Genomic DNA, 12,022 nt, shown 5'->3' with positions numbered 1-12,022 from the left:
TGTTTTCTTTATTCTTTGAAAGAACCAACTCTAAGGCTCATTAGTTTTTTGAATTTGTTTTGTTTTGTTTTTGTTCTTTGGCCTCATTGATTTCTAGTCTGATCTTTATAATTTCCTTCTTTGTACCAGCTTTGAGTTTGGATGGTTCTTGTTTTTCTAGGACTTTGTGATGCATCATTACATTATTTGTTGAGGTTTAATGTGTTTTTGAAATATGGGAATTCACAGGTATAAACTTCCTTATTAGGATTGCTTTCATTGTGTCCCATAAGTTCTGGTATGTTGTACTGACATTATCATTTAGCTTTTGAAATTGTCACATTTGTTTCTTGATTTCTTATGTAACCTATTTTTTAGTTAAGAATGTATTGTGTAGTTTCCATACATTTGCATAATTTCTGTGTTTTCTTTTGTCATTGATTTCTAACTTCATTACACTATGGTCTGGTAATATGCATAGTATAATTTCAGTTCTTTTACATTTACTTAAAATGATTTATCATCCAGTATATGGATTTATTGTCTAGTATATGATCTCTTTTGAAGAAAATTCCATTTGCTGCTAAAAAGAATGTGTATTCTGTTGTTGGATAGAACATTCCATAGATAGCTATTAAGTCCATTTGTTTGAAGGTTTTGTTCAATGCCAGTATTTGTTGACTTTTTATCTAATTGATCTGTTTATTTGTGATAGTGGGATATTGAGGTCCCTCGCTATAATTGTGTTTATGTCTAGCTTTTGTCTAGTAGTACTTGTTTTTTGAAATTGGGTGTGCTGTTGTTCCATGCATATATGTTGTTACCTCTTCCTGTTGGAGTGTTCCCTTAACCAATATGTAGTGATGTTCTTTGCCTCTTTTGGTAAGCTTTGCCTTGAAGTCCAGTTTGTCTGAATATAAGAGAGCGACATCTACTTTTTTTTACACATCTGCTTTTATAAGGGTTCCTGTTGCATGAAATATTGTTTCCATTCTTTTGTTTTTAGACTGAGTTTCTTTTTGAATTAAATGTGCTTCCTGTTTACAGCATACTATTGGATTTTATTTCTTGATCATTCTGCCAATTTGTATGTTTTGACTGGGGAAATGAGACCAATAACATTGAGAGTTCTTACTGATAGATATTTCTGTTGTTGATTCTCTGTCTTTCCCTTCTATTTAGCTGCTCACTTAACATGGTGTATTCATTCTATTAGACATTTTGTCATTGTTAGCTTCGTTGTCTCTTTCTAGGGTATCCTTGACAATTTTTGGAGTTCTGGTTAGGTGGTCATGAATTTCTTTAGGTGTTCTTTTTCATGAAAATACCTTGTTTCTCCATTGAAAGATAGTTTTGCAAGATATGTCGGCCTGTGATAGAATGTGTTTCCTTTTGGGGCTTGAAACTCTTCAATCTTAGCTCTCTAATCTCAGCTCTCTAATCTAATCTCTAAACTCTCCTGGCCTTTAAGAAATTTGCTTTAATTCTAATGGATTTTTCTTTGTAAGTTATTTATTACTTTTCTCTGTTTTTAATACTTTGTTCTTGTGTTCGGCTTCCAGAATTTTGACCATGATGTGTCATGGGGAGGTTATTTTCTGATCATGGCTGTTTGGGGTTGTATATCTCTCATTTTTCTGTCTGTTAAATTCTTTTCCTATGGTTGGAAAGTTTTCACCTATAATTTTAGTAAACATGTTTTTTATGTCATTTGTGCTATCTTCTGAATTTTAACTAATTCCACTTAATCTTAGATTATTCTTTACATCCTCAAGGTGCTATTAAGTCAATTTTTCATGATCTCTTGTTGTTTTTAAGATGACTATCATTAATTGGTCACTGACAACAGCCCTGTCTTCTAGTTCTGAGATTCTGTCCTCACATTGGTCACTTCTGCTGCCCACACTCTAGAATTTTCATTTCTTAAATTTCTATTAGCACCCCCTTTTATGTACTCTAATCCTTTTCTATCCTGGTCATGGATGTTTTGCATTGTTTTGTGTAGTTTTTCTATCATTTCACTAGGATCTTTAGATTCCCTGAAGATTTTGTTTAATTCGCCCAGTATCTTGTTATTTATATCTTCTGTGATCTTGCCAGTTACATTATTATTATTCAGTTTTGCTATATCCCTGATAACAAAATGGATAATTTGTGCGTGAGGCTTTTGATTTACTCCCCTTTAATGCCCCATGAATATTCTTTGGGTGAGTTGAGAGTTTTTGGAGGTTTTTGTTGGTTTCTCTTCTTATGCTTCCTGTGTGTGTGTGTGTGTGTGTGTGTGTGTGTGTGTGTGTGTGTGTTTTGAGGCTTGCTTATTATAGTGGTTTATTATAGTGGAAAGATTTGTTTCTAGTACTGTATGGAGACCTCTTCAGTTAATGTCTGCTTTTCAGTGGTGTTTTCAGGGTGTTATTAAGTGCTGGTCCTTGCCTCTGTCTTAGGATCCAACCACCACCTCCAATGACTTAAGATGGGAAGTTACAGCATGTTTGCCCCAGTACCCAGTTCTCCTGGAAAGGACCATGTTATTTTTAATGACCTCTAGGCAATCTAGATATAAACATCTCAGGAAAACCAATTAAGAGCAACAGCTATGACACCTTAGCTATAGTAATAAAATCAGTATCAATGAAAGCATTAAATACAAACTGAATATTAACAAACCCTAAGGACCAATAAAGTATCACCTTGTCCACAGAAAAGAGATCTATAATTATAGTATGAACACTAAGGCTGTGGAGGACCATCTCACTGATTATGCCCGAAGTTGGCTGTAAGCAATGTAGGCTACAAAGAGTTAACCTCTTAATTGGCTTATTTAAAAATGGAATTAATATGAGAAAATGAAAAAATGGAAATAAAGTCTTTGTCAATAGGGAGGGCAGGGGAAGGGGGAAAAAAGAACGAAGAGAGATTACATAAAGGTGCAAATTTCCAATGATGAATGTCATTATATTGTATACCTAAAATATACCAATAAAAGGATATACAGTTAAAAAAAAAGTGAGTCTTACTGAAGCATATAAGATAACACATAACTGAGGTCAGAGTAACTCACCCAAATTCCATTCCCAGCCTAACACAAGAATGCTTTGTCTTTTCTCTTACAAGCCTTCCCTGTATCAGCAACATATCCCTGGTGACCCCCTCACCCCAACCTAACAATGATCATGTTATCAATAAATACTGAAAGTTTTGGCTGACCAGAGCCTTTGCTTGCTCAAGCCTTTGCTGACTCGAGCACTGGTCATCCCAGTTCCCTGTCTCTTGTCTCTTTAACTCTGCCTCTATGTCTTTCTTCCTGCCTTGTGTGGTAGCACTGAGGAGGAGATCAGGATTCGCTGCATGGGTCTCCAATAAAGACAAACCTGATACCTGATACATTATTGACCTACAGTAAATGGCTGTTAAATGGAACAACTTTACCTCTACTAAAAATAGCACAGTATTCAACAGCAGTAAACTACCTAGAGATTAATGGAGCTTAGTAGTTATAGTAGTAAAGGTAAAAGTGGTTTGGGGAACTAGAGAATGAAAAAAAACAAAATTTGAAAAATTAATTGATAGAGATATGAAGAGGAGATAAAAGACAGAAAGTCCTGTTAAAGAGTAAAGGAAAATTAATAGTGATAGATGACAGTTGGTTGAAAGAATGAACAAGAAAAAGAAAAAAGAGCAAAAGCAGATAAAAGGAAGAAAAAAAGTTGAAAGGGACAAAAAGAAACTAAAAGAAGAGGAAAAAATAAAATGTGTGAACAACCCCTAACCCTGAAAAAAATCAATGAAGGAAAGATAAAATGATACAAAATAAGAAAATAAAAAGATATTGAGTCAATAAAAAATTTCCGTGTTATTGAATCTACATGATCTACAGTCTTGGAATCCAGGAAGGCGTGATTTCCTATGCCTAGCTTTAGGACCTATGGCTCTTTCAAGTACCCTCCTTGCACTAGAGGTCCCTTTCTTCTGTTCCTTGTCTCCAAACGCTGGTTACTGTTCAAGCCAAGGTATTTTCTTGCTCTTGTTGGTAGATGAGGATTGCAATCAACCTTCTGAACTCTGCTAAATGTAGGCCACAAGGCCGGGGTTCAAATGGGCTCTTGGACTTAATGTTAGCCATTGTAGGGTCTGATTGTTCTCATCTCTCCCTGGACATTATCTTCATCCATGATGGGTTTCTTGGTTAGTCTTTGCCTCTTCTGCCCTGTACTGTGTGGTGCCACTCCTCCTTCATGGTTCTGCTGTCTCATGTTGTGTTTGGTGGGGTTCCTGTTCTCTCTTACATGGAGGAGGACACCACTCAGGGTCAGCTCTCTCATGTGAGGGTTGGGGCACTACTCCAAGTCTAGGGAATTCTGTTGGTCCTAAAAACTCAAATATAAATAAAAGAGTCCCTATTCTCATTAAGGATATGATTAAGTAGAAAAAATAAGGAGAAAGTCATTTTCCATAGAGTTTGGTTTGTGCAATGAAAAAATTAAAACCCTTTTCTGTATTCTGGTCACTCTATTTCATTATCGCCCATTTGAAGCCCTTTATGAACCGTTTTTTCTTAGGCTACAATAGGGATATTACCTGTGTTTACGTAAGAGAAAAACAGAGCAAAGGAAGTGTGCAGCCTGCCTAAAGCTCGCTGTTAATAAAGTTGCAGAGCTAAGAGTAGAATTTTTTGAATCTTGCACCTGGGATCATACTGTTTGTGTGTTTAGTTGCAGTTTTACAAAGTGGTTAAAAAATAGATGATAACAGTTGAAATGAAAGGGGTCGATAAGTTGCCTTAATGGACAGTGGAATTTTCAGGTCTTTTATAATTCACTCAACTCAACAACTTCTGACCTATAGTTATAATTTCTAATTTCTCCTGGGCTTTCTTGATTTTTAATCTGCAATACTTCCAAAGGTCTGAGAAGGGCAAAATAAAGAGTAATTTATCATATTGGCCACCAGAGATCTATATTTCCCTAGAGCAAAGGAATGAACCTTTGAGTTTCAAGCAGTTTGAGTGAGATACTGAGTCCAAACATCCACATATCAGGCATAAAATGGTAAAAGGAAGTAATAACCTGGAGAAAGTACATTCATAGCCTTAATTCTAAGTCATACATCCTCATCAGGATAGAATGTTGCCATAATATACAGGAATAGTTCAACTTTCCCACTTGCCCTGGGACAGGAGAAAAACAATAGGAATGACTGACCAATTAAAGCAATATAATCTATATGAGGAAGGAAAAGGAGATTGTGTATTTAGCAAAGACCATTTTTTAATGTGCCTGTGGAAACTGTGCCAGCTCTTTAATGGATACCTTGGCTGCATGAAAACAGCAGGAAACTATATTACACTTTAGATGCTACCATTTAGGTGGCCCCCTGCTACTGATTTCGCTGAGAAGCATGTTATACAGATAGAAGAGGAATTATTTTTTAAGGAGCTCTAGCTTCTGCTAGTATAGCATCCTTTTTAATACTTTTTCTCCTTACTCAAAAAATGCAGTGGTTGAAGGAGAGCTGAGATCCTGCTAAGAAGAACATTTAGCTTGCTATGTAAATAGCTCATCTGCCTTCCAAGAAATTTTCTTGTGTTTGATTTGCAGCCAGCTCAAGTAGCTGAACAATTAAAGGCCAGAGTGGTTTTTTTAAGGGTCATAAAAAGAGGGAAGTTCCTTGGAGGTCTAATTCAGAATGTTTTACCATAACTTATCTTAATGTACATTCACTAATTCTGAGCTCTCTTCTAGGTATTTGAAACCCCCCTCAAAAAACCTTTTAAATAATTTTTGTTTTCTTGCTAAATTCTCAATTATCTTCTCAGTTTTGCCTTCCTTGTCACTAATTCTCTCTAGCTATGACTTACATACCAGTAAATCCATTAGTTGAATTTTTAATTTTAATTATTTGTATTTTCCCCCATATCCTTAATCATTCTTTATAGTTTCTCACTAAGAGCTGTGTCAACCACTTATTTCTGTAGGTTTTCTGTGTTATATACCTCTAGGTTTAGAACATTATAAAATAATATATCTAAAATAGGTTGTCATGTTATAGACAAATTTTCAATGAATTTTAATATTCCTTCAGTATTTATAGACAAATATTACAAGAAATGCTTACATAAAAGGTGACAATAAAATGTTGTGTTTATAAATAGCATTCAAATTTCCTTTGAGATCTTCAGTGTTCTGCATTACAGTTTCCTGCTGACTTTTCCTAACTTTACCTGGTGCTAGGCTCCCTCCAATTTATGATGCTCCAGTCACACTTTTTATTTTTCTGTTTGTACCTCATGGCCTTCATGTGTTGAACCTTCTGCTTGGAATTTTCTCCCTTTTCCAGAAACATTTCTAATATTATTTATGTTTTCATAACAATTGCCATTTTTATAGAACTCACATTTTATAATTATATAGGATTGTGGTAAAAAAATGACTTGCTCTCCCATTGAACTGTGTAAGCTCCACAAACAGAGAATTCACTGTTTTATCATTATTGCTTAAATAAGTATTCAAATTGATAAATAATAGCATAGCATAAGACTATTTTCAGTTTTGTGTGCTCTATAATGAGGACAATAATTAGCTTCCACATTTTCTATTAGAAGTTAAATGAAAATTAAATATTAATGTAAGAAATAGAGGGAAAAGGAGACATACTTTCACTAAATGACATGGCATATGCCCAACACCAACAGTAAATAAGTTTATATGTATACTTTCGCAAAATTCCAAATGATATCCAGTATTTTGTATAATTAACTAATAAAGCACTAATAAATTTCTCTTAAAAATGCCAAACGATGCCTGCCACAGACCTAAGTAGTTGTGATAATAAATGGAGGAATATAAATATCTCTCTGAAGATGATATGAGCTGATAACAGAGGGATGGGTTGGAACTGACTATATGAAGTGTAAAGGAAAAAAATAAATTCAGTGGAAAGGACTTGAAGAGAAAGAAGATGTAAGAATATATGCTCACAGAAGTCTCTACCTGATCTCTATGTAGTTTGATACTCTCTTTACATCAGAACAACCCCAATGATATTCTAATGATAGGAGCACCCAATCTGAGAGTTGAATCACATAACACAATTTTCTGTGCAACAGAATAACACAAGAACAGTAAAACTCTAGATATAATGGACTGTTCCCAATGCATCAGGCTACTATACTTGCTTGATTTTCATACTTCATTCATGCAAGTGCATTAAGCTTGATACACCTTTCTAGTGAACCACACATGTTGAATAGTACTCATAAAAAAATGTATCTCTAACTTTCCTTAGCCTACTTAACACACTCTTTAGTATTTTGTCTATAATTGTATGATAGGTGAATAATAGCAGCTTCTAAAATGTGGATTTCTGATAGTTTATCTAAAATGCTAGCAAACAACCCTTATGTTATAAACTGAAATTCGTCCACCTGTGACACTTGGTAAAATATTTTTGAAGTAAGTTATCACATGAGCAGTATAATAATTTTTTATTTGTGGACATGATACAGTTATGTTTCTGCTTATAAGATGATCATGTTGTTAGCAGGTGAGAGAATAGGTGGAGTATAGGGAAAGGCAGAGGTATTTTGGGAAGATCAATTTAAGGAAAGTGTATGAAGAGAAACTGAGCTGCCAGAGAGGCAGTTTTGATAGAGAAGACTTGGCAGATTTGAGGCTTTTTAAGATGCAAAATTAAAGTAATTCACTGATATATTCAGTAGTGTTAGGAAGTTGGAATTATCAAGAAACATTTCTGAATTTAACTACCTCTGCTAGATGGATGGAGGTGATGTTTACTGAGATGAAGAACACTGATAAGGACTAGTTTGAGTGTAGAATAGCATGACTGTAAAATTAGGCCTGTTTATATATTTGAACTATACTAGGAGAGATGTTAAAAGAGCATTTTAATGTATTTCCTGGAATTAATAGGGTTTGAATATGAAGATATAATTTGAGAGTCATCTATTGCCCATGATAATTAAGTTTATTAGTATAGTTCAGTATACCTGGAGAGAGGGAGTGGAAACAGTGAAATCAGAAAACATCCTTTGGGTGAACCATGAACAACTTCTGCATATCAGGATCTGTTAGAGGAATATAAATTTATAAAGAAATTGCCATAGAGTTAGGAAGAAAATTTAGAGAATCATAGAAGCTAATTGAAGAGAGGATTTCCAGAGGAAAGAAACATTGATGTTGTTGAAGTGGAAATCAAGAGAATGATAAAAAATTTTCATTTTGGGGAATAGAGATCCCACTGACCTATGTACACCTGACTTATAGAGAATAAAGCAGTAGAAACTGGATGGTATGAAAGAAGAATAAGTGGGTGTTTGAGAAGTGAACGAGGTTTCTTGAGTAGTTGTCTGAACCTTAACTCTTTTTCCCATGAGTCAGTATTCTTCTTGCCCTTTGCTGATATGTAATAGCCTCACATTGTGTACAGTATTTACACAGCATAAATCACCCTTTTGATTTAAAGTACTTTTTTTGTTGTTGTTATTCTGAGAGTGCAGCCGAGTAAATCAGTGTTATATGTAAAGAATTTCTAGCATTATTTAGCTGAGATAACTGTGTATTACCAGTATTTTTGGACATGTCCAGTATTTTGTCAGTTATGGTGTGTAGGCTCTTAAGATAATGTGTGACAATGGTTGAATGGCATATTTAAGGGAATAGTTTCATAATATAGATTACTTCCATTCCTGTATGGCAAATGTGCTTATAAAGCCTGACTACTATTGATTTTCCCATTATTCCTTCCAAGATTTTTTCTCTTTTCAGCCCTAGTAATAGCTTTAATTCTAAGATGCCATGAGAGTGGACAACCTTAACTTTTATACTATATAATTATATTCAAAGCTTTATGTATTTTTATTTATAATTACAGAGTAATTATAAATGTTTAGTACCAAACTGATGACAAACACTATTCTGTTGAAAAGGTCTTGCATTTAAAAGAAAAATCTGTGAAACCCATGGCACTATGCCACAACCAGTACCAGATTTTTATGAAAACAGTTTATATTGGAGAAGAAATGGGATCTCATTTTAAAACAACATACTGGAAATTATCTGAAAATAATATTGTAACTCAAAATTTTCAAGACAGGAAATAAAAATACATATGTTTTTATATCTTTAAAAAATTTTTCATAATTGGAATTCCTATATATTTATAAAAATGAAATCAGGAAACACTGAAAACAGCAGAATTCTTTCCCCTTTTCTTCTCTTTTAATAACTAATTCCAATGACCTGAGTAGAAATTTTCAAATTTTTCTTTTGGTATAATTAAATTCTTGAATTTAAAGTTATACTTGGAATAGTAATAAAATACCTAATCAATTTCAAAATTATATAAATAAAAAGCAATTTTAATAAGTCATTGTTTCTTGAAATCACTTCTGCATGTGCATAAAATGTACTGCTATTCTGAAGTGCATTCCTTTATTGATATCAATACTAGGCCCTACAGAGTACCTGGATATACCAGACAAAATCTGTTCCTAGTAAAACCATCATCATCCAAAGCTTGAAGTTCAGAATTTTTTAACTTGCCTTACAGAAATGTTTAAGAAAGCAATTAACTCTTCACATGACAGTAAGTTTTAAAAAAAATGAGCAATTTAGGCAAGAAAGCTGTTCCTGGGTCCCATAACCAAAACAAAACAAAACAAAACCCCAAAACACCAGTGGGGGGAGTTCCATACAAGACAGCATTCTGCTTTGATGTGAAAACGGAGCTAATGTGAGTGAAACAAAAACAGTAGAGACTAAATAATTTACAAAAATAGAAGCCAGATTGGTATTTTTCATCAAGTGTATGCTTGTTTGAAAATCTTTGCTCCTGAAGTAAATATTTGGCAACAACAGTACTTAGCAGTTAAAGCAGTTTCAACAAAATAAAAAGTCATGAAAAATGGACTACTTATCTGAAAGAGCAGTACCTATACTGTATAGATTGAACTTAATGGCTCATCACAACCATTTCCAAAATTTAATCCATACTCTCCTTTTATAAATTAAGAGAATTTCATTTGAGTTCCATAGTGTGATGACCAAAAAGGAAGTAAAATACAAAATCAAAAATAAACCCTCATGCCTAAATTTAGGATATTGTATTGTATAGCAATTAAAAACATTCAAAACAAATTAAATAGTTTAACTTATTTGATAGGCATATGACCCTTTCAAAAGCATAATGAAATCCAATTATGTGGTGCCTAATGTAGACAAGTGAAGTCTACTATTGTGCAGACATCCACTAAATAAAAGATCCCTGTAGGAACATTACATATAAACATTGGTGAGTGTGGACTATTTCTGTGGAACCTTTTTGAAACTGAGAGTCTAAAACACAATATGTTTTTCACGTAGGCACCAAGTTATCCTAAAAAATTTCCACAATGTTTGTTTTGACATTTCTTTCATCAGATATTCTACTTAATACATGTGATTTTCCAGGAAAAAAAATCCCCCCAAACCAAACACCATTCCAGATTCCATACACATAAATATATCACTCTCATTGGAAGTGCTATCATCACAGTCTTTGCAATTAGCCCAAAGGGTATATTTAAGAAGTTTTTATAAATTGTTTGTGATGTTCATTATGTTTAATTCTTCTGCCAAACTGTTTTCTGGTGAAGACAGTGTTGTCCTTTATGCAAGAATGGAAACCTCAACATAATCACCATAAAACTTCTAAGACTTATGGAACAATAAACTAGGATGGTCCACAGATATTGAGATGAAATCCACAACGTTGGAATTATAAACGTTTAGAGAGGCCCAGACTAGAAGACAAGCCCAAACCACCATTTGAAGAATGAAATATGATATGGTCCAAAATGTATCCTTAAAATTTTGTCTCAACCCTTAGTCTGAATAGTGAGGATTGATCTTCAGTTCAGTCCAGCCAGCAGAAAGTGACTGTGCAATTTTCTGGTGTATTTATTGTACAGACCATATGCATTCTAGAAGGTTCTTTTAGTGCTACACTGTTGTACTTTTTGTCCCAGCAATTTGAGGGCATCCAAATTCCACAAAGTCATCAGTGAGAACAGGCCATGGTCCTTCTTCACCATAATTAGACCTGTCATCTGCAATCATTGTACTGAAGTCTAAAAAAAGATTCCGAGTATCCTTTGGTATTGATCGTTTACGATGTTCCAACAAAAATTTATTCTGTAAGTCTAAGTATTTAAATCTTCCACTAAGCACTAAGTTCCAATAAACAATGGCCATTTCTAGATCTAATCCTTTTTGTCTTGGAATCTTTGCAAAATTAAAAGTAAACTGGTAAAAATCCTTAAATCATCCTGGTTCTTTCAATTCTTGTTCCATCTTGGGTATTTGAACCTTTAGCTTTTCTATGCTGTCACATCCTAATTCTGTCATGCTGTTCATGAACTCCTGCTGGGAGAACTCACACTGTGTTGCTGCTCTGAACTTCCATGCAATGATCAAAACGCTAATGGTGGCTGGATCAAATGCCAGGTCATCACAGAATTGCTCTATACCATCTATTCCAATTTTATTTTCAACTTGAGGATCTTTGTATCTATTGTATAGTTGTTCTAACTTCTTCCTGTCCATTGATCCTTTTACACCATCTCGTTTCTATAGTTCAGGATTTTGGAAACAATTATCTGTTGCTACATCTAACTTGGTCATTTTGAGAAAGACAGTTTACTGAAGTTTTTTCACTAGATTGTGTGAAGATCATAAACTGTCGAACTTGATCTTTCTGCGATGATTTCAACTTGTTCATGTTGGTGTCCTCCAGGCCTCTTCCCTCCTCCTCCGGATCCGCAGTGAATGGACGACAGAGAGGGGCGGCCTCTCCTCTCTCAGGCTCGCAGGACTGCTGTTCATGCGCAGCGGTGCCGGTGGTGGAGGAGGCTGCCCCAGCTCTGAGGCTGAGGGACCAGGATGGGCGTTGGTGGCGGGTGCTGGGCTTCCCCTGGGCGCGGGGGTCTCCAGGGCTGTTCCAAGATTTTTTAATTTTGGCTTTTTAATGTGATTTATAAAATTATAGG

The 12,022-nt window shown here is 34.6% G+C and overlaps 1 pseudogene; it reads right to left on the bottom strand.

The window, feature by feature from the left end:
• Positions 1-10,976: 10,976 nt before the first annotated feature.
• On the bottom strand, positions 10,977-11,754 carry LOC101719369 (DCN1-like protein 1 pseudogene; annotated as a pseudogene).
• Between the last annotated feature and the right edge of the window lie 268 nt (positions 11,755-12,022).

Source organism: Heterocephalus glaber, unplaced genomic scaffold, assembly GCF_053883595.1.
Source record: "Heterocephalus glaber isolate CG9 unplaced genomic scaffold, H.glaber_assembly_v1.0 deba00001509, whole genome shotgun sequence".
Lineage (NCBI taxonomy): Eukaryota > Metazoa > Chordata > Mammalia > Rodentia > Bathyergidae > Heterocephalus > Heterocephalus glaber.
Note: the sequence above shows the minus strand (reverse complement) of the source record. Positions and strands in the feature narration are given on the sequence as shown.